Source organism: Aethalodelphis obliquidens, unplaced genomic scaffold (assembly GCF_003676395.1).
Source record: "Aethalodelphis obliquidens isolate GAN/ISIS:26980383/991018 unplaced genomic scaffold, ASM367639v1 scaffold53, whole genome shotgun sequence".
In the NCBI taxonomy this organism is placed as follows: Eukaryota; Metazoa; Chordata; class Mammalia; order Artiodactyla; family Delphinidae; genus Aethalodelphis; species Aethalodelphis obliquidens.
Window position 1 is genome coordinate 6,037,075 of NW_020837997.1, and position 23,411 is coordinate 6,060,485.

The following is a 23,411-nucleotide window of genomic DNA, read 5'->3' on the forward strand; positions in this document are numbered from 1 at the left end:
TCTTGGGCATGTGCTTTGGTTGATGCGTGGACTTGGTGGTATGTGCTTCACTGCATAGATACTTTTTCCTTGCCTTTAGATGCTCAGTTGAGTTCCAGATGGTTAGAGGTGCCAGTAAAAGGACTGGGGACAATATGGTGGTGTTATTGGTGTTACCTTGTCTAGGAGTCTGGGCAGGTCAGGGGGTGGGGAGAAAGCAAAAGAAACTGTCGTCCAGAAGGGTGGGGGCCCAAGCTGTGTCCCCCAAAGGCCTGGATTTGAATCCCAGATTCGTCATTTCCTTGTGATGTGACCTTGGACAAGCTTCTTCACTTTTCTGTGCCTCAGTTTCTCCATCTGAAAAGTAGACCCCGTGCTAGTGACTGCCTCCCAGAACTGGCATCAGAGCTGAGAAGCTAACTAAAGCTTTTGACAGCCAGCGGCACACAGCAAGCGCTCAGTAAAGGATAGCAGCGACTATTCCAGTGATCCCTCCAGACTCCCTGGGGGAGTGGCTGGATGGGGGAGTGGCTGGATGGAGGACCCAGATTCTGAACGCACAGGGCTGGTGTGGAGGAGTAAAGAGGGAGCTAGGACTCCAGCCCCAGCTTCGGGGGGGTGGGGGCTGCTGAGGACGGGGTGGCGGCGGGGGGCGGGGGTGCTCTGGCCCAACCCCTGCAAGCCTGTTAATCACCTCTCAGGGTCACGGATCTTCATCCAGCCCTCTGTATACTGTTCTCATCTAATCTCTCAGCAGGCGGGCGGGTCTCTAAATCCTCCTTCACTCTCCTTTCCTGCCCTTTCTGGGCAGGGAGGCCCCAGGCAGGGTTTAGCTCGCAGGAATGAAGGCTGGGAACCTGGTACGCTTTGCGGGGGTGGGCTCCTCGCTTCCCCTGTAACACAAGAGGGGCAGTGTGTTGTGTACCCCGGGACATCCCCCTGAGAAGGGCAGGCTGTCACTTCTTCCCCTCTGCCGGCCAGCATGCCAGGACACTGCCCATTCCCCCGTCTGGAAACCCACCAATGGATTTGGCTACAAAACCCGGGTAAACGGCCCCTCGTGGCCAGGCCAGCCGTGGCCTCCCACCGTCCACATCGGGGCTGGATGAGGATTTGGGAGCCGCCAAGCTGCACCGCTGCACTGCTTTGCAGGCTGCCTGGCCCGGGGCCTGGCTGGGCTCTGCTGGTGTAATTAGGCTTTGTCGGAGGAGGGCACCTGGGCTTTCACTGGAGTTGCCCATGCTTTTCAGGCCCTTGGGCGATGCTGATCATTCAGGGGGCTCCCTGGGTGCCTGGGAGGCCTCAGCTCCCACCTTGGAAGAGAGCTCCAGTTGGGGGATAGGAAAACCAGGAGCTCTGCAGGGCTGCCTGCCCTCGTGGGCTGAGTCGAGGGGGAAGTTTGCTTGTGGGAGGCTGGTGGGACGGACGTGCGGTGAGCTAGTCGGGGGCACAGGGGCAGCCTCAGAGAGGCAGCCTGGTGACGTTTTTACAAGCTCTGAAAACAGAGCAGCCTGGATTTGAATTCTGCCTCCATCACTTTCTGCTGGGAGACCCTGAGCAGGTGACCATCGCTCAGGGCCTGTTTCCTCACCTGTTATTTGTCGCCTCCTCTGTTTGGGTCGACACCTGCGTGAGTGAAAGGGCCTGGTTCCGAGTTAGTCAGGAGAGAAGGATATCAGGGGACTTCCCTGGTGGTCCAATGGTTAAGAATCCACCTTCCAATGCAAGGGACGTGGGTTCAATCCCTGGTCGGGGAACCAAGATCCCACATGCCACGGGGCAACTAAGCCCCTGCACTCTAGAGCCCGTATGCCGCAACGAAGATCCCTGTGCCACAAATAAGACCCGATGCAGGGCTTCCCTGGTGGTGCAGTGGTTAAGAATCCACCTGCCAATGCAGGGGACAAGGGTTCGAGCCCTTGGGGTCTGGGAAGATCCCACATGCCGCGGAGCAACTAAGCCCGTGCGCCACAACTACTGAGCCTGAGCTCTAGAGCTCGCGAGCCACAACTACTGAGCCCGTGTGTCACAACTACTGAAGCCCGCGTGCCTAGAGTCCATGCTCTGCAACAAGAGAAGCCATGGCAGTGAGAAGCCCGCGCACCGCAACGAAGAGTAGCCCCCGCTCTCTGCAACTAGAGAAAGCCTGCACCCAGCAACGAAGACCCAACGCAGCCAAAAATAAATAAATAAATAAATAAAATAAATGTATTAAAAAAAAAGAAAGAGAAAAGGATATCAACCGGCAGATACCTGAAGGACAATGAGGGGTATGGCGGGCTCCTACCTCCTGGAGGGCTGCAGGCTGGAGCCGACATGAGCATTTGCACTTGCCCTTGCCCAGGTGGCATGGATGGTGTCGGGGGTAAGGTGGGTCTCTGTAGGGGTGGCGGGTTGCCTGTTGGCCCAGGGGGTGGAGAGTCTGGGGAGGCTCCAGTTCACATTTCCCACCCTGGAATACATGATGTAGCTCTGTGGTTTTGTCCGAGTTCAAGGTCAGGCACGAGTGTGCCCTGACCTGGACCTCAGTGGTTGGACTTCCCTGGCACACAGCTGGTGCACACCTGGAGCACACCTTCCAGGCTTCCAGCCACTGGTCCATCTTGGTCCGGCTCAACCAGCGTCAGACATTAGACACCTGAGTGGGATCACTTTTGCCGATGAAACTCAAAACTGAGAACATGTAAAGAGTGCTCACTTCATGCCAGACACTGACGTAAGCACCTTGCACTCATTAACTCACAACCACCACCAGTGCTGCTGGCCAAGAACTGTGCTTCCTGACCACCTTGTGGGTGAGGTCGTGTGACTAGTTCTAACCAATGAGCTACAGTGAAACTGACACGCCACATTCCCTCTAGAGCATCTAATTGCCTGTGCATGAACTTCCAAAGCTCTTAGTATTTCCTTCCGGTGTGACAGCCAACCATGTTCCAGAGGGTTTCAGAATGTGAATGCTCCACTAGTGACTATGATGAGCAAAGCCTCCCCCCTAACGACCCAAAACAGACATGAAACATGAGTGAGAAATAAATTTTGTGATTTTTTCAGCCACTGAGAGGTTGGGTTTCTTTGTTTTTGCAGCCTAGCCTAGTTTCTACTAACCATTCAAAATTACATCCCCATTTTACAGATGAGCAAACTGAGACACAGGCTAGGTCACTTGCCCTCAGTCACCCAGCTAATAAGTGAAGTTTTCAGAGATGGCGTCTAGGCAGTCTGACTCCGGGGACTCTGCTCTTACTTCTAAACTGTCTCTCTGGGTGAGACGGAGTCATTCTGGGGGCCTGGAATGTATGGAAAATTCATAAACCGCGGTGGATCCCGGGTGGGGTTGGTTTCTCCTATCCTGTTTCATCTGATTGTTTGGGGCTTTTCATTCCTTTCTCTCTTGAGCACTGGCTCTCCTAGAAGGTTTCCATTGATCACATCCTCTGGGGGAGACGCAGGAGGCCGGATGAGAGGACCAGGGAAATTTCTCCTCCCCCAATCCTCACTTAGAAAGTTTAATTCATTCAGCTCAGCCTTGACCTTCTGAGGGACCAATCCTCGCAGACATCCACCCCATTCCCCAGCTCCTCCTACACCCTCATTGTGGTAGCCCCAATCCTTCATCCACTGCTGCCTGTAAGAGCTGGCAATCAGGTATTACAAGGGAGAAAAATACCGAGGCTAGAGAGCAGAACTCTGAGCTGAGGTTTCAGAAATGTCTTTTCACCTCTTCACCCCAGCCGGCTTCCTTTCCTCTTCCAGGGTCTCTGAGGTCCCCCTGCAGTCCCCAGAGAACCAGAACCATGCCCTCCACCTGCCCTTGGATATTCCCAGGGAAAACTAGCCAAGCAGGGCTCAGGGCACCTTCACGCAAACCTCAGCAACTCCTGTCCTGACCAGTTAACTCGATACTTACTCTACATTAAGTACCAATTGGGCCAATTTTCTGCTGTAATTAAAACCTCTGTAGATGTGTTCCCTGCTCATCAGTGATGAGTTTATTAACCTCCAGCTCTGAAGGAATGTGGGGCAGAGAGGAGAGAAAGACAGAATATGGCTTGCTCTGGGACTGGGAGAGTGGATGCTGGGAGAGGCTGGGTTTGGAACTGTCCTTTCTCCTTGTCTGGCTCCAGGCAGGGGGCAGGCAACTGTGTTTACAAAAGTGTCGGCATCTCTGTGCTTGCTGTTTCTGCAGTGGAGACTCAGAAATATCTGTCCCATCACACGGACCTGCTGCAAACCTGGGCCTGCCATATAACTGATAGTCTTTTGAAAGTCACATTTTCTTGATTACTGACAAGCAGTGTGTCTGGAACCCGGAAACACAGCCCCTTCTAGCTCAGCAATCTGGGCTTGTTTGTTATGTAGCATAACCTAGGCTGTCCTGACTACTACATATTATATCCCCACTTATAGATGGTGAAACTGAGGTCCAGTTTGCTTACTAATCTAGGAGAAACCAAGATAGTTCTTGCCGAGGGAGCCCAGATCCTGGAGACAGACCTTCAAGGTTGATAAAGGAAGCAGGCCAGGCTAGTCCCCACAACTGCCCAAAGTGAGAAGTTCATGGCTGCCAATCATAGGGCCTGGAAACTCAATGCCTAGTATACCCCTGGCAGCTCAAGCAGTCAGCTCCTGTTCATCAGAGACCACCTGCACGTTGGAGCATGATCCAGCCCCAAGAAGCCACTCTTTAATTTTTTTTTTTGCCGAGGCTTGTGGCTTGTGGGATCTTAGTTCCCCAACCAGGAACTGAACCCAGGCCATGGCAGTGAAAGCCCGGAATCCTAACCACTAGGCCACCAGGGAACTCCCTCTTTATTTTTTTTAATTGGTAGATTTAATTAATTAATTTATTTTTAATATTTATTTATTTGGTTGCACCAGGTCTTAGTTGCTGCAGGAGGGCTCCTTAGTTGCCACATGCAAACTCTTAGTTGTGGCATACATTTGGGATCTAGTTCCCTGACCAGGGATCGAACCTGGGCCCCCTGTATTGGGATCATGGAGTCCTATCCACTGCGCCACCAGGGAAGCCCCTAAATTTTAGTTTTTAGAGCAGTTTTACATTTATAGAACAATCGTACAGATAGTGCAGACACTTTCTATATCCCCCCACCCCCCGCCAATTTCTCCTATTATTAACATCTTGCATTAGTTTGGTACATTTGTTACAATTGATGAACCAGTATTGACGCAGTATTACTAACTAAAGTCCACAGTTTACGCTAGGGTTTACTCTCAGTGTTGCATGTTGCATGGGTTTTGGCAACTGCACGATTTCACAGATCACCATTACAGTATCATACAGAACAGTTTCACTGCCCTGAAAATCCCCTGTGCTTCAGCTATTCCCCCCTCCCCCACCCCGAACTCCTGGCAACAGTAGTTCTTTTTTTTTTTTTTTGGTACGTGGGCCTCTCACTGTTGTGGCCTCTCCCGTTGTGGAGCACAGGCTCCAGACGCTCAGGCTCAGCGGCCATGGCTCACGGGCCCAGCCGCTCCGCACATGTGGGATCTTCCCGGACCGGGGCACGAACACATGTCCCCTGCATCAGCAGGCGGACTCTCAACCACTGCGCCACCAGGGAAGCCCAACAGTAGTTCTTTTGATTGCCTCTATTGCTTTGCCTTTTCCAGAATGTCATATAGTTGCAATCATAGTCTGTAGCCTTTTTGGACTGGCTTCTTTCACTTAGCAACATGCATTTAAGTTTCCTCCATGTCCTCTTGTAGCTCATTTCTTTTGACCATTGAATACTATTCCATTCTTTATTTATTTATTTTTGGCTGCATTGGGTCTTCGTTGCTGTGCGTGGGCTTTCTCTAGTTGCGGCGAGCGAGGGCTATTCTTTGTGGTGGTGGTGCATGGGCTTCTCATTGCGGTGGCTTCTCTTTGTTGCAGAGCACTGGCTCTAGCCACGTGGGCTCAGTAGTTGTGGCTCACGGGTTCCAGAGTGCAGGCTCCATAGTTGTGGCACATGGGCTTAGTTGCTCCGCGACAGGTGGGATCTTCCCGGACTGGGGCTTGAACCCGTTGTCCCCTGCATTGGCAGGCGGATTCTTAACCACTGCGCCACCAGGGAAGTCCCCATTCTTTACTTTTAAACATCCGTTTTATCACCAGGGCTCTACGTTGTCACCTCGTGTATTGCTTTGTAGGGAGGACTTCAATCCAAGAAACACCTGGGAAGGAATAACCTCATGAAATAAGAGGGCTGTCTTGGAAGTCTGGAGTGGGGTCCAGTCCCCACCATGGCTCAGGATCACGTCCAACTTCTTGCCCTGAATCCTTCTGGCCACCATCTCCACGTGTCACCTTTTTAGGTGTGCTGGAGTGTCTGCTAGCAACTCTGCACTTCTGGGAACTACGTTTCTGAAACTCCATTGTCAGCAGGGCTGTAGGGAGGAGCCGACAATTAAGAGGCATTCATGCAAGATTTGTCAGGCAGAAGAGAGACAGCAGCCATCGTTGTTCCTGTCCACGGCGAGCAGCAACTCAGGCCTTGGCACGTGGCAGTTGTGTGGCTTTTGCTGGCACCTTCTGGGCGTCTTCCTGCAAATCGCCTACTTTGATGTTGAGAGCTGGGAGTTGAGATTATCAGCAATGATTTTCCATAGTTCCTGTACGCTCTGCCCACCTGGATGCTGGCGGGACTTTCTCCATCCCTACCGGGAGGTTTGCAGCCTGATTCCCAGCATTAAACCCCTTCCTGTTGAAATACCTAGAGTGGATTCTGTCTTCCTAGCCTGAGCCTACCCAATGTAGTGGGATTATGGGAAGGATGGAATATCAGGCTACCGATAAGGGAAGATCTCCAGCCTGGCCATATGGACATTCATTCACCTGCTCTCATCACTTAGTTCCCGGTCCTTGTCTGGGGTCGCCTGTCCTCTGCCTGTAGCAGCCATCACACCAATGCACAGAAAAGTCTTAGCGTTCCCCATCCCCACCTTTATAGCCTCCTTTATAGGGTCCTTATCTAACGAGTCACTAAATGTTGGGTCTGGTGCTCTCCATCTCTCTCCAGACCACCCCTCCATGCCCATGTGGTTAAGTCATCACTGCTGTTCTCCAAATATTTCTTGTTACCCCCATTCCGGGCGGAATCACATTTCCTGGCCCCCTTGTAAGTAAGTGGGGCCACATGATCAGTTCTGGCCAATGAATTTTGAACAGAACTAGTGTGTCGTTTCTGGGTTGGATCATGTCATTACCTGTCTCCCTTCCTCTTCTTTTATAAGTCATTGGATTTAGAGCCTGTCAAGATAATCCAAGATGATGACCTCATCTCGAATCCTTAATGACATCTGCAAAGATCTTTTTTTTTTTTTTGGCTGTGCGAAGCAGCATACCAGAAATCGAACCCATGCCCCCTGCACGGGAAGCACAGAGGCCTAACCACTGGACCGCCAGGGAATTCCCTGCAAAGATCCTTTTTCGAAATATGGTCACATTCACAGGGTCCAGGTATTAGGACATGGACATATCTTTTGGGGGCCACCATTCAACATACTATTATTATCTCCATTTTACAGACAGAGCCCAAGCATCTTGCTGAACATCACACAGCCTGCAAGAGGGGAGGGAAGTACGCGAACTCAGGCAGTCAGTTCGAAAACCTGGGCTCACGACCACCTTTCCTGTTAAAGAGAAAGCAGAACAAAACCCCTGCCCTAATGGACTTTCAATTCTGGTGGAGGAGGTAAAGCAAATAAGCAGATAAGTGGATATGTAACATAGCGTCAGAGAGAGCTGTGAAGAGAAATCAGGCAGGGTAAAGAGCGTGAGGAAAAGACTCTCTTTAGCTGGTGCAGTCAGGGAAGGCTTCCTGGAGGATGTGACAAGGGAGCAGAAACCTGAATGAAGCATCAGAGGGAGCCACACAGATATGTGGGTGGAGGGGCAATTCGGAGAGACGATAAAGCAATGAGCGAATCAGGAATGGGCCTTTTTCGGCCTTCTCTGTGCCCCCAGCACCACAGCAGGCTCTGGCACCCAGACAGCAGTGGACAAATGTTTGTTGATTGAACAAATGAAAGTGGAAAGGCTTTTCCACAGACCCAAATATCATTTTTTTAACTACTAGAAAACATGATCTAGAGACAAAAGCTCTAGAGCAGCACTCGCTGTGCGAGAGAACTTTCTGTGATGATGGAGATGGTCACTTTCTGGACTATCGAAGATAGTCACCATGCATGGCCACAGGCAGACAGACGTTGAGCTCTTGAATCATGGCTAGCATGACTGAGGGATTAGGTGTTTCATTTTGTTTAATTCAAATGAATTTAAGTATAAATAGCTACATGTAGCTAGTGGCTACCATACTGGACTCCAGTTCTAGACTGGAGGTTTGCAAACTAAGGCTCCCGGGCCAAATCCAGCGGGTTACTTGGTTTTGTAAATAAAGCTTTATTGGCATGCAAAGATGCCCATTCCTTTACCTGTTGTCTATGGCACCATACCAGGGCAGAGCTGAGTCATTGCAACAGAGATTGTGCAACCTGCAAAGCTGAAAATATTTACTCCGGTCCTTTACAGAAAAGGTTCCCCCACTCCTGTCCTAGACCCTCGTTTGGTCATTCCCATGATGAATAAGTTAGCTCTATGATCTTGAGCAAAGGCTTCCTTCCTCTAAGCCTGAGTTTTCTTATCTGTAAAATGGGTGAGTTGTTCCTACCTGTTGCACCAGCTTGATGAGCAATTAAAACGGAATGCTGGGCTTCCCTGGTGGCGCAGTGGTTGAGAATCCGCCTGCCAATGCAGGGGACACGGGTTCGAGCCCTGGTCTGGGAAGATCCCACATGCCGCGGAGCAACTGGGCCCATGAGCCACAATTACTGAGCCTGTGCGTCCGGAGCCTGTGCTCCGCAACAAGAGAGGCCACGATAGTGAGAGGCCCGCGCACCGTGATGAAGAGTGGCCCCCGCTTGCCAAAACTAGAGAAAGCCCTCACACAGAAACGAAGACCCAACACAGCCATAAATAAATTAATTAATTAATAAAAAAGATCTTTGGAAAAAAAAAAACAAAACACTGAATGCTGGGCTTCCCTGGTGGCGCAGTGGTTGAGGGTCCGCCTGCCGATGTAGGGGACACGGGTTCGTGCCCCGGTCCGGGAAGATCCCACATGCCGCGGAGCGGCTGGGCCCATGAGCCATGGCCGCTGAGCCTGCGCGTCCGGAGCCTGTGCTCCGCAGTGGGAGAGGCCACAATAGTGAGAGGCCCGCGTACCGCAAAAAACAAAAACAAAAACAAAAGCAAAAACAAACTGAATGCTGTGAGCAAAGGGGCTTTGCAAGAGATACAGCCCCTGTAGGTACCCAGGCTGAGGTTGTGGCATCCACCCCTCCTGGGGGCACCCATGCCTTTCTCAGTGCTGCCCCTAATTTTCCTTTCCTCCTCTTCATTTTTTCCTCCCCCATCTCTTCCCAATTCCTCCCTCCTGAGCCTCTATCTTTCCTTCTATTCTCGCTCCCCATCGTCTCTCTCACTCGCTCCTCCCCTGCTCTCCGCCACTTTCTTGCCCCAGATGCGGGGATGTGAGAAAGTTCTGGCAGAAATTGCAATCTCTTCTCCTCTCATGTGGCTCCTAGATAAGACAGTAAAAATCCGATTTTCAGCAATTTGCTTCATTTGTGAGCTCTCCCGCGTCTCCCCCTCCCGCCCCCCGCCCCCACCCACCCACACCAGCTTAGCAAAATTGCCTGGGCAGGGGGGATATTTTTAACCACTTAGTAGTCAGGGGAGGTTCATAAAAAGTTTTGCAAGAAACTGGTCCTGGACTGTGCTGCTGCCCGTGTGCTTACTGTGTTAGTGGAGGGGAGTTCAAGGAAGGAGGAAGGGCAGGTTGAAAGGCAATAACCAGGCAAGAAGGGGCGCAGGGAGGGAACAGCGTTACCAGAATGAGAAAGAGAGAGAGAAAGAGAGAGACGTGGGGAGAGGGTCCGCCAGACGGGAGCTGTTGCTGCAGAGGAAGCCAGTCTGGGGACAAGGCTTCTTGTCTGGAAACAAAAGAGATACCAGAGCATCTTCCCCGGTAATTTGGGAAGGAATGTCTCCTTCCCTAAACCAGAGATGGTGGTGGTGGGGACAATGAACATTTATTGAGCACCTATTATGTGCCTGGCACACGCTAGGTGCTTTATGTGTATTCCCTCACTGAATCACCGCAATACTCAATAAAGGAAGCAGTTTATTTTATGGGTATCAGTTAAGGCAAATGTTAGGCTGCTGTGACAACAAGGTCCCCCAGTGCAGGTACCCTTCACTGTCCAAACATCTGCTATTTGGAAAATGCAGTATTCATCACTATCTGAACTTGCCATCCAGACTCTTGCCATCTGAACTCAGGAGCTGAGCGGATACGGATAGCAAGGGAAACATTATCATGGCTTAAAGGACACGCAAGGTTATTTCTGACTCACACAGTAGCCATAGCTGGTGCATGGCTTGTATTCCAGAAAGCCAACCACTCTCCCTAGAGCTACAGGCTGTCTTCAAGGATAGCACAGATGGCAGATGTCTTAGTCTGTTCGGGCTGCTGTAACAGAATCCCACGGACTGGCTGGCTTATAAACAACAGATATTTATTTATCCCAGTTCTGGAGGCTGGAAGTCCAAGATCAAGGGGCCGGCAGATCTGGTGTCTGGTGAGGGTTTCATAGATGGCTGTTTTCTCCCTGTATCCTCACTTGGTAGAAGAGGCCAGGAGCTGTCCGGGGTCTTTTTCATGAGGGCACTAATCCCATTCATGAGGGCTCCACTCTCAGGACTTAATCACCTTCCAAAGGCCCCACCTCCTAATACCATCCCATTGAGGATTTGATTTCAACCTCTGAATTTGGGGGGACACACACATTCAGTCTATAGCAGCAGGTCTCCTAAATGTTTTGTCCCTGCATAACAAAGGCCATCAGCTTCCCAGCCTGTCATATCTGAATCCGCACCAGTTGCCCACTTGCTAAGGAAATGCCACGTATTTTAGATTCTATTACCAAATTCTGTGTTAGTTACAATATCATTTTGGTTGCTGGAACAGAAACCCAGCATTACATTGGCTCAAATAAGAGATCACTTTGTTTAGCATACACTTAATAATCTAGGTATAAGTAGTCCAGGGCTGGAATGATTAGCAACATTGCGGTGGAGGTCCACGCTCTTTTTGTCTTTTGTTCTACCACCTGTAAGGTGGGCCAAGATGATTCCTCATCACATCCACCTTCCAGCCAGTGGGACGGGAAAGGTCAGGTGGAGGCTCTGCTCTTCCCCTTTAAGGGCGTTGCCCAGAAGGTGCACACATCACGGTTGCTCATGTGTCATTGCTTAGAATGTCACATGGCCATAGCTTCAAGGAAGGCTGGGAAAGGTACTCTTTTTCGTGGATGGCGGTGCACCTAGCTTAAAAATGGACTTGTCCTATTAATACAAAAGACAAGGAAAGTACGGGGCGAGGTATGGGGAGCGACTGCATAATGGGTGTGAAGTTTCCATTGAGAGTGATGAAAAAGTTCTGGAACTAGACAGTAGTGATGGTTGTACAACGTTGTGAATGCACTGATACTTCATTTACTAAAATTTTATGTTATGTATTTTTTAGCACAATGAAAAATAATTGCTTACAAAAAAAAAGTAAGAAAAAAAGACAAGGAAAAGGAATATTAGGAAACAGTCTTTGTCCCAATCAGAAACCTGAGTGAAGAGAGAGAGCAAGCCCTGCAAATGCCAGCAAAAGCATATGCAAAGGCCCTGAGGCTGGCACTCACTTGGTGTGTTTGAGAAACATCAAGGGGGCTGGAGTAAAGTCAGGGAGGACAGTGGTAAGAGATGAGGGCAGAGAGGTGACAGGGGTTTATAGGTTGTGGGGAGGAGCCCATATTTTTTTCAAAGAGTGATGAGAAGCCAATGGAAGGTTTTGAGCAAGGGAGTGACCAGGTCCAATTTAGGGTTTAAAATAACTATTCAAGCTGCAAAACCTTAGGGTGCTCTTGGCCCCAAGTAGGCTGAAGTTCAGGTTTCCACAGTCCCAGGCTTCCTGGGTATAGATCAAGCCACTCCCATGATCCCCACCTGCCCTCCCTCATCAGTTCTCCCTTCCCCTCTGCAAGCTTTCTGCTTCTCCACTGGCTATAAGAAGCAGTGGGTAGGAGCTTGGGTTTGAATATCAGTTCCAGCACTCAATAGCTCTGTGATCCTGTGTTATGGATGGAATGTTCTTCCCCCACCATGCATATGTTAAAGTCCCAATCACCAATGTGACTGTATCTGGAGTCCAGGTCTCTATGGAGATAATTAAGGTGAAATGAGGTCATTAAGGGTGGAGGCCTGATACAATAGGATTAGTGCCCTTTTAAGAAGAGACAGAAGAATGCTCTCTCTTCTCACCATGTGAGGATACAGCAAGAAGGTAGTCGTCTACAAGCCAGGAAAAGAGCTCTCGCCAGAACCCAAATGAGCCAACAACTTGATCTTGGACTTCTAGCCTCCAGAACTATGAGAAATTTCTGTTGTTTAACTCATCCAGCCTATGGTATTTTGTTATGGCAGCCCAAGCAGGCTAATGCACATTGTTTGAGTGACCTAACCTCTCCATACCTCAGTTTCCTCATCAGAAAGATGGGCTTATTAATAGACCATAGGGTATCTTTAGGATCCAAAAGGAAATAAACAGCTCGAACAGTGTCTAGCACTTACAAAGCTCTCGACAGATGTCAAGTATTAGTCAGGACAGGCTGTGTGTTCCACCCACACTGTGGGTGTCCTGCCCATGTCCCCCTGACATTTGCTGTGCCAGTACTGCCAGCACCTGCAACCTTCTGCCTGAGGGATTTTTCTCAGGAGAAAGGATATGCAAGTAATGCCCCCAGGAGCAGTCTTGGCCAATGAAAGAGGAGACTTGGAGGATAAATACACCAGCTCCATCACATCTCAGGTGGGACGACGCTGAGGTGCATTCTCGCAAAGTTTGAGTTCCCAACTCTTAGATTTTTACTCCCTGACAGGCCGGGTCGACACCCCTACTCAAGCTTGAAGAAGTTACAGAAGACAGACCATCGCCGTTCTGCTTCCCCTAAGAATATGGGAGTAAAATCTCTGAGGGGGCAATGAAACAGGAGGGAAGGGGACAGGGCAAAACCTTTGAAAGAATGATAGAGCCTGAGGACATGACATAAATGGATTAGAACCAAATGGGTCCGAGATGGTGGACAAGTCGACTTCCACTAGACCTTGAGCCTCAGCACACGCTCATTGTAACACATCAGCAAGCTAAATGACACACCCACAGCCGCCATGACGGTTCTAAGGTGACCATGAGGATCAAAAAGTGGGCAGTAGCCCAATTCCTGGAAATCCCCGCCCCTTCCAGAAATAGCTGGAATACCCCTCCCACTCATTAGCCTATGAAATTACCCACCAGTATAAAAACTGAAACCCCATACCCTGGTGCCTTTCTCGCCTTCTGAGATGGCCCACGCTCTGTCTGTGGAGTGTGTTTCTCTCTAAATAAATCCACGTCTTACCTATCAAAAAAAAAAAAAAAAAAGAAAAGAGTTCCCAACTCTAAAACTTCTACCACCAACTGCAAATATTGGGGTCCCCCAAACCATCCTCACTTCTACCACCAATAGCAAGTTTGTGGTTCCCAAGACTACCCTCAGTTTCAATAAGTCTCACTGAAAAGCTCTCATACTCATGGTAACGGTTTATTACAGGAAAAGAATACGGATTAAAATCAGTCAAGTGGGGAGGAAATTCACCAGCAGTCCAGGGGTTAGGACTCCATGCTTTCATTGTTGAGGACCCGGGTTCAATCCCTCGTCAGGAAACTAACATCCCACGAGCCACAAGGTTCAGCCTAAAATAAAATAAAATAAAATAAAATAAAATAAAATTATAAAATTAGACAAGGGAAGAGGTGCATGGGGCAGGATCCAGGAGACGCCAAGAGCAAGTATCCACTTGTTCCCATCTGGTGGAGCTGTGCGTACAGTAATAACTCCTCCCAGCAGTGATGTGTGACAACACACATGGTATACTACCAACCTAGAAGCTCACTCCAACATTGATGTCCAGAGTTTTTGCTGGGTCTTGGTCACATAGATATGATTGACCACCCATGTGGTTGACCTCAGTCTCCAGCCCCTCCAGAGGTCGAGCTAATACTGGGTGGTCCAAGGCCCCCATCATAAATAATGTTGTTACTATCTAGTGTGGCCCAAGGCACCAACCATAAATCACAGTGTTAGCATGGGCTATCTGGAATCGCCAAGGCCCCGGATAAACAAAGATACTCTCTCTTTTTTTTTTTTAAAATGTCAGGCATATTTGTGGGTCTGTTTTGAGGTTCTCTATTCTGTTCATTAGCCTGTCTGTCTATCCCCATACAGTTTTTTTTTTTTTTGGTTGTGCCAAGTCTTAGTCTTGGCAGGTGGGCTCCTTAGTTGTGACTCACCAGCTCCTTAGTTGTGGCATGCAAACTCTTAGTTGAGGCATGCATGTGGGATCTAGTTCCCTGACTAGGGATTGAACCCACATCCCCTGCACTGGAAGGCAGATTCTTTTTTTTTTTTTTTTTTGTAAATTATTGTAATCATCTCTACCCCACTTACTCCATAAAACTATTTACTGTGAGGTCCTAATAAGGTAACAATCTGAAAGTTGTTGCAAAGTATTTTGTTTATTTATTTATTTTGGCTGTGTTGGGTTTTCGTTTCTGTGCGAGGGCTTTCTCTAGTTGTGGCAAGCGGGGGCCACTCTTCATCGCGGTGCGCGGGCCTCTCACTATCGCAGCCTCTCTTGTTGCGGAGCACAGGCTCCAGACGTGCAGGCTCAGTAGTTGTGGCTCACGGGCCTAGTTGCTCTGCGGCATGTGGGATCTTCCCAGACCAGGGCTCAAACCCGTGTCCCCTGCATTAGCAGGCAGATTCTCAACCACTGCGCCACCAGGGAAGTCCCAAACATACTCTTTTTTTAAAAAAAATAACATCTTTATTGGAGTAAATTGCTTTACAATGTTGTGTTAGTTTTCAAACAAAGATATTCTTATCAAGCAAGACATTCCTAGGGCTTAGAGGTCACCTACCAGGAGCCAAAGGTAAAGGCCAGACCTCTCTTTGGGTGAGGGTAATCCTTTATTGCACAGTTCCACACTCTCTCCCAGAATTCTCCAGTAGAATCGAGCCTAGTTTCCCACAGCAGTAATCTCAATAACATACTCATTCCTGGCTTCTTCATTTCCTCACTCTTCTTCCTGGAATCATTTTCCAAATATACTATTTTCACTTGAATCCTTGCTTCTAGGGGAACCACTGTTTTAGGCTGAATAGTGGCCCCCAGATATATGAGTTCCTGATCTCTGGGACCTGGGAATGTGACCTTCTTGTGGCAAAAGAGGCTTTGCAGATGGAATTCAGTTAAGGCTCTTGGAATGGGGAGATTATCCTGGCTTATCTGGGCGGGCCCCCAATGCAGTCACAAGTATCATTATAAGAGGCAAGCAGAGGGAGATGAGACTACAAAAACAGAAGAGGAGAAGATGATGTGATAGTGAAGCAGAGAGTTGACGATCCTGTGCTGCTGGCTTTGAAGATAGAGGAAGGCTCCGTGAGTCAAGGAATGAAAGGGACATGGCTCTAGAAGCTAGAAAAGGCCAGAAAACAGATTCTCCCCTAGAGCCTCCGGAAGGAGCAGGGTCCTGCTAACACCTTAGTTTCAGCCCAGTGAAACCAATCTCAAGGTTCTGACATCCAGAACTGTAAGAGAATAAATGTTTATTGTGTTAAGCCATCAAATCTGCGGTGATCTGTAACAGTCCCCATGGAATACTAATATGCCGACTGAGACACTAGGTTATGCTGCTGTAACAAATAACCCCGACATCTCAGTGACTTAAAAGTTTATTTCTTGTTCATGCTACACAACAATTTGGGGTCACCTGGGGTCTCTGTTTGGGTCATCCTCATGGCAGGACCCAGGCTGATGAGGCAGCAACTATCTGGAATGTTCCTAGTCACTGCCGCAGAGAAAGAGAGCAAAGTATCTTGCATCGGCCATTAAAAGCTCCAGCCTGGCAGTGACATCATCACTTCTGCTTGCAGCTGATTGGCCAGAATTCATCACATGGCTCCAGCCAATCACAGAGGACCAGGAAGTGTCACCCATCATGCACTCAAAAGGTGGAGAGCTGGGAATACTTAGTGGGCAACGTCAGTGACCCCCAGAGGTGGATATTACTAGAGTAACAGGATGCTAAGATGGTCATTTTCACTGAGTCCCCAAAGTAAGTAGATGGAAAACAGTGGGAGGTGCCAGACCACAGTGAAGATTTCTAAAGTTGACGGATCACTATGGGTTTCACGACTCTCGCCTTGACGGATCTGAATAGTTTGGGGAAGGCAGGTTTGGAGAGGATTTTATGAGGAGGATTTCTTCAGAGGGGGCTGTGCTGTAAGCCTCATGCTCTCCTCCTCAAGAGAAAGGGGACCTCTATTTTAAATATAGCAGTGTGAGGGGACTTCCATGGTGGTCCAGTGGTTAAGACTCCACGCTCCCAATGCAGGGGGCCCGGGTTCGATCCCTGGTCAGGGAACTAGATCCCACATGCATGCCGAAACTAAGAGTCCGCATGCCACAACTAAAAAAAAAAAAAAAGATCCTGCACACCGCAAATAAAAGATCCCAAGTGCTGCAACGAAGATCCCGCATGCCGCAAATAAGACTCCTGCACAACCAAATAAATAAATATAGCAGCGTGTAAGATAACCGACAAGGACCTACTGTATAGCACAGGGAACTCTGCCCAATATTCTGTAATAACATAAATGGGAAAAAAATTTGAAAAAGAATAGATATATGTATAGCTGAATCACTTTGCTGTACACCTGAAACTAACACAACATTGTTAATCAACTATACGCCAATATAAAATAAAAATAAAAAGGAGAAAGGAGGCAGGCAAGGGTAGGAAGGACATCCAACAGGATGGCCTGGAGAATCTGCTGTGGGTCTCCTGGACTTTGGGGACCTCATGACCTGTGGAAGGCAGGAGAAAGGGCCTGGTGACTGCTCTGCTGGATCAAATACGGGGTACTTTCAGTAGGGTTCCCTGTAGGAGGTGTTGGGGCTCCAACTGCAAGTATATGACTGGTTTCAATGGGGAGAGAGTCAGAGCCTGAGCAGACAGCAAGTTCCAAGGGAGTGGCAGGGGCCAGGTCAGATGGTTCCTTCAAAGTATATACAAGAGAAGGTCTCCACTCTGAACACCTGCTATAGGTTCTGAAAGGCAGTGTCATCTGACAGCAGAACCAGTTTAAGAAGAACCATCTGACCCATGGTTTCCCGGGGCTGTCATAACAAAGCACCACAAACTTCGAGGCTTAAAACGATAGGAATTTATCCTCTCACAGTTCTGGAGGCCAGAATGTGAAATCAAGGTGTCTGGCCAGGACATGCTTCCTCTGAAGGTTCTAGGGAAAAATCTTTCCTTGCCTCTTCCAGCTTTTAGTGACTCCGGGCTTTCGTTGGCTTGTGGCTGCGTCACTCCAATCTCCGCCTCCATCTTCACATGGACTTCTCCGTGTGTGTCTATGTTTTCTTCTCTTTTGTCTCTTATAAGGATGCTTGTCCATGGATTTAAGCCCACCTGGATAATCCAGGATGCTCTTAAGATTCTTAATTACGTCTGCAAAGATAATTAGTGATGATTACCCTTTTTTCAAGTAAGTTCATAGTCAGAGGTTCTGGGGGTTAGGGCATGGGCATATCCTTTTGGGGACCACCATTCCACCCCCTACACTCCCATTCCCTCCCTAAGCTCAGATCCTGGGTCTTGACAAAGACTCTCTCCTTGACCCAGATTTGCTCAGGCTCCTGTAGGTAATCTTTTCGGCGATGCCTCAACCTTGGGCTTCTCTGGGTCCTTCCTTGTAGAATCTAGTTTTAGCAAGAAACCAACTAAGTCAGGGGAGCCAGAATTCCCCCTACCCATGATGTTTCCTCTTAGTAATTTTCCATCCACTGCCTCACACCCTGCTCCTTGGCTGCAAATCCCCACATGCTCATCCTGCATTCAGAACTGAGCCCCCTTCTATACATTTTTTTAATGGTATTATTATTTTTTTTTAACAAATTTATTTATTGATTGATTTTTGGCTGTGTTGGTCTTCGTTGCTGCATGCAGGCGTTCTCTAGTTGCGGCGAGCGGGGGCTACTCTTTGTTGCGGTGCTCGGGCTTCTCATTGCGGTGGCTTCTCTTGTTGCGGGGCACGGGCTCTAGGCGCGAGGGCTTCAGTAGTTGTAGCATGCGGGCTCAGTAGTTGTGGCTCACAGGCTCCAGAGCGCAGGCTCAGTAGTTGTGGCGCACAGGCTTAGTTGCTCTGCGGCATGTGGGATCTATCCACGACCAGGGCTCGAACCCATGTCCCCTGCATTGGCAGGCGGATTCTTAACCACTGCGCCACCAGGGAAGCCCAGCTCACTTCTATACTGAGGCCTCTTTTCCTCTATTGCAATAGTTGTTTTATTTTTTAAATTTTATTATTTTTTAAAATAAATTTATTTATTTATTTTTGGCTGCATTGGGTCTTCGATGCTGCGCGTGGGCTTTCTCTAGTTGTGGCGAGCGGGGGCTACTCTTCGTTAAGGTGCATGGGCTTCTCATTGTGGTGGCTTCTCTTGTTGCGGAGCACGGGCTTTAGGCGCGGGCTTCAGTAGTTGTGGAACACAGGCTCAGTTGTTGTGGCGCACGGGCTTAGTTGCTCCGTGGCATGTGGGATCTTCCTGGACCAGGGCTCAAACCCGTGTCCCCTGCGCTGGCAGGCGGATTCTTAACCACTGCACCACCAGGGAAGTCCCATAGTTGTTTTAAAAAATAAAAATTTTCTTCACCGCTATAATGTGTGTCAGGCTCTGGTTTTCTTTAACAGTGTGAAAGCAAAGGAGGGACAGCGGAGGTGAGGATGGGCCAGCACCACTCCAGAGACCCCAGAACTTGGCCCTGGGAAGGGGGGAGAATATTTAAATCTAAACCATGGTCTGGGCTTGGGTCCGGATGTTCTGAATCGTGCCCAAGCTACCTCGTGACCTAAGGTGACCACAGGAGCATCTGTTATCTGAGATGAGCTGGGGTGGGGTGGGGGAGTCAGGAGGGTGAGTTTATCCAATGGGGGCAGGGCAGGGGAGATGCCCCCCCAACAAGGCATGTTAGAGGGGCAGCAAGAAGCCAAAATGGAGTTGCATTTGATCCCACAACGTGAGTGGGACTGGTGAGTGTTGGTCCATTTCACCATAGAGTCCTCTTAACCTCTAGGATTCTTCTAGGTCTTTTGCTCTGCCCCCCCCCCATACTGACCCCTCTCCACCTGCCGTTCTGCCTCCCATAGGGTCCCTAAGTCCTTCTCCATGCTAGGGCCCTAACTGCCTGCCCTCCGTTCACTCAACAAACACTTAGTGAGCACCTGCTCTGTGGCAGGGGCTGGAGGCGGGGTGAGTGGTGGAGAGGTGCTGAGGAGTGTGGAGGGAATGGTGTTGATAAAGAACTTCCCCTGATGGAGCTGACATCTGGGTAGGGGAGAGACAAGAGACAAGACAAACAATGAGTAAACATCCTCGGGTATATCCCAGGCCGGTGAGTGCAATGCAGAAAAACAAAGCCGTGATGGGGGTCTGTGGTGGTTGTAAATCTGTGGGGGGCGGGTAGTGTGTATCAGGGAAGACTGTCCTGGAGAGGGGACATGGGAGGGGACACCTGGAGGAGGTGAGGGAGAAAGCATGTGGCTATCAGGGAGAGGATGATCCAGGCAGAGGGAACAGCCTGTGCAAAGGCCCTGAGGCAGGAATGTGCCTGATGAGTTTGGAGAACAGTGACGTGGCCCATGTGGCAGCAGGGAGGGAGATGAGGGCAGGGAGGTGATGGGGGCAGAGTGTGCAGGGCCTCGTGGCCTTAGTGAGAACCTGGGGTTTTGCTCTGAGTGAGGAGCTTGGTAGACAGAATAACGGCCCTGCCAAGATGTCCTAATCCCTGGGACCTGTGAATACGTTACCTTGCCTGGCAAAAGGGACTTTGCAGATGTAATTAAGGATCTTCAGACGGAGTTATCCTCATTATGGGGTGGGCCCGATCTAACCACACAAGTCCTTACATGTAGAAGAAGGAGGCAGACAGATGGCCAAGAAACACATGAAAAGATGCTCAACATCACTAATATTAGAGAAATGCAAATCACAACTGCAATGAGGTGACACCTCACACTGGTCAGAATGGCCATCATCAAAAAATCTACAAACAATAAATGCTGGAGAGGGTGTGGAGAAAAGGGAACCCTCTTGCACTGTTGGTGGGAATGTAAATTGATACAGCCACTATGGAGAACGTTGTGGAGGTTCCTTAAAAAACTAAAAATAGAGCTACCGTATGACCCAGCAATCCCACTCCCAGGCATATATCTGGAGAAAACCATAGTTCAAAAGGATGCATGCACCCCAGTGTTCACTGCAGCACTATTTACAATAGCCAGGACATGGAAGCAACCTAAATGTCTATTGACAGAGGAATGGATAAAGAAGACGTGGTACATATACACAATGGAATATTACTCAGCCATAACAAGGAACGAAATAGTGCTATTTGCAGAGATGTGGATGGACCTAGAGATTGTCATACCGAGTGAAGTAAGTCAGAAAGAGAAAAACAAATATCGTAGAATATCGTTTATATGTGGAATCTAGAAAAATGGTAGAGATGAACTTATTTGCAAAGCAGAAATAGAGTCACAGATGTAGAGAACAAACTTATGGTTACCAAGGGGGGAAGGGGGTGGGATGAATTGGGAGATTGGGACTGACATATGTACATTACTATGTATGAAATGGGTAACTAATGAGAACCTGCTGTACAGCACAGGGAACTCTACTCAGTGCTCTGTGGTGACCTAAATGGGAAGGAAATCCAAAAAAGAGGGGATAATACAGCAATAACCTAACACAACATTGTAAAGCAACTATACTCCAATAAAAATTAATTTTTAAAAAAAAGGAGGCAAGAAAGGGGGGTCAGAGAGATGCCATGTGAAAAGGACCCCCCTTTGCTGGCTTTGAAGATGGAAGGAGGGGCCACGAGCCGATTAGCGCAGGTTACCGCTTCAGGTGACAGCCGGGAAGAAAACGGAGACCTCCATCCTACAACTGTAAGGAACTGAATTCCGTCAATAACTGAATGAGCAATTCACAGGATCCTTTCCTAGAGCCTCGCAGTCATTGACACCTAGATTTTAGCCCCTGGAGACCTGAACCAAACCTCCAGAACCTGAGATGATACATGTGTGTTGTTTAAGCCGCTACATTTGTGGGAATTAATGGTGGCAGCGACAGGAAACTCAGCCAAGGTGGGGGCCACGCAGGTTCTGAGCAGAAGACGGACACGACCTGGCTCAGGTGTTCACCCTGGAGGCTGTGAGAGGAGTAGGCTAAAGGGCGAGGGCAGGAGCCGGGGGCCAGGCAGAGGCTGCAAGGTCCAGGTGAGCAATGCTGTGCTGGGCCGGGTGGGGCCGTGGAGGTGGGGAGAAGTCAAGTCCAAGGTTTGGATGTAAGTGGACATAGAGAGAGAGAGGAACCAAGTCAAGGATGACCCGAGGCTTCTGACCTGGGTTCCTAGAACCCCCAGCCCCTTCCAGCTCCAAGCTCCGCCAGCACCCATCTCCCCCCTGTGTCCCCCCAGCCTCGATCCAGCCTTTTCAGGTGGAGGCCGCATGCTGCCGTCTCCTCTGAGGTCTTGATCCTGCCTTGAGGCCTCTCACTCATCGCACCTGCTCTCTCCATTTCAAGACAGGAAGTCAGGGGCTTCCTTGGTGGCGCAGTGGTTAAGAATCCGCCTGCCAATGCAGGGGACACAGGTTCGAGCCCTGGTCCGGGAAAATCCCACATGCCGTGGAGCAACTAAGCCCGTGCACCACAACTACTGAGCCTGCACCCTAGAGCCCACGAGCCACAACTACTGAGCCCACGAGCCACAACTACTGAAGCCCACGCGCCTAGAGCCCGTGCTCCGCCACAAGAGAAGCCACCGCAATGAGAAGCCCGCACACGGCAACGAAGAGTAGCCCCCGCTAGCCGCAACTAGAGAAAGCCCGCGTGCAGCAACGAAGACTCAATGCAGCCAAAAATAAATTAATTAATAAAAAACAAAAAAAGAAAAAATCCTTAAAAAAAAAAAAAGACAGGAAGTCAGATGGAGGCTGCAGAGGGACTGGGGGCTGGGACACCCCAGCCCCCAACACGACCGGGAACCTGCTTTCTCCCTCTCATCAAACCTAGCCAAATCAGTTCCCAGCTCGCCCCCTGCTCGCCCCTCTCTCTCTCCGGAATTTTCGTTCTCTTTTCGGTAACTGAATTATCCCATCTCTGTCTCTCGTTGGGGGCCATCCACCGCGGCGTGGGTGAGGAGGGGCCCGGGTCGCAGCGCAAGATATTAAACCATCAATCGAGATATTAAACCATCCATCACCTGCCAACGCTGACTCCCTTAAGCTGGGGACCCTCCGCCGCGCTCGGCCCCTCTGGGAGCCCCGGGACCCAGAGGCAGCTCCAGGACAAGACTGGAGGCCTGAGGACCCCATCGAGGTCCAACCTTGGAAGCAGCTCACAGACCTCACCCATCTGGATCCACAGACAGGCGTCCCGGGTTCAGATCCAGAGCTCTCATCAGCTTGGGCGAGACAATTCATCTCTCGGTTTCAAGTGAGTTTTTGCACCTGAAAAATGGAGATAACATTTTTGACGTCACTGGGGTTCACTGTGAAGGTTAAGTGAGTGAATAAGGAGGCGGATAAGATAGTCTTATGTAGGATTTGCTGCTATGACTTTTGTCCTGGTCCTGGCATAGACTGTGGCTCATCTATTGGTGATAGAAATGCAAGACTTTGGGCTTTGGGGGAGATTTGATGGGGGTCACATCTGTGTCATCTCCCAGCTGGTGCCTCCTCCAAGTCAGAATTGGAAAAAAAAAAAAAAAAAGGCCCCAGCAGAACCTTAAATATGATTGAGCAACCCACACTGAGAGGTGCTCATTTCAGGTAACAAGGTTCAGCACTTCACACCGGCTGTTCCCTCTGCCTGGCGTGCCCTTCCCCCACATAGCCAAGTGACTGACTACTAGCTGTCTGCTTCAGAACTTTGCTCAAATGTCACCTCCTGAGGTCGCCCAGTTAAAACTGAAGGCAGGGGCTTCCCTGGTGGCGCAGTGGTTGAGAGTCCGCCTGCCGATGTAGGGGACACGGGTTCGTGCCCCGGTCCGGGAAGATCCCACGTGCCGCGGAGCGGCTGGGCCCGTGAGCCATGGCCGCTGAGCCTGCGCGTCCGGAGCCTGTGCTCCGCAACGGGAGAGGCCACGACAGTGAGAGGCCCGCGTACAGCAAAAAAAAAAAACAAAAAAAACTGAAGGCAGTGT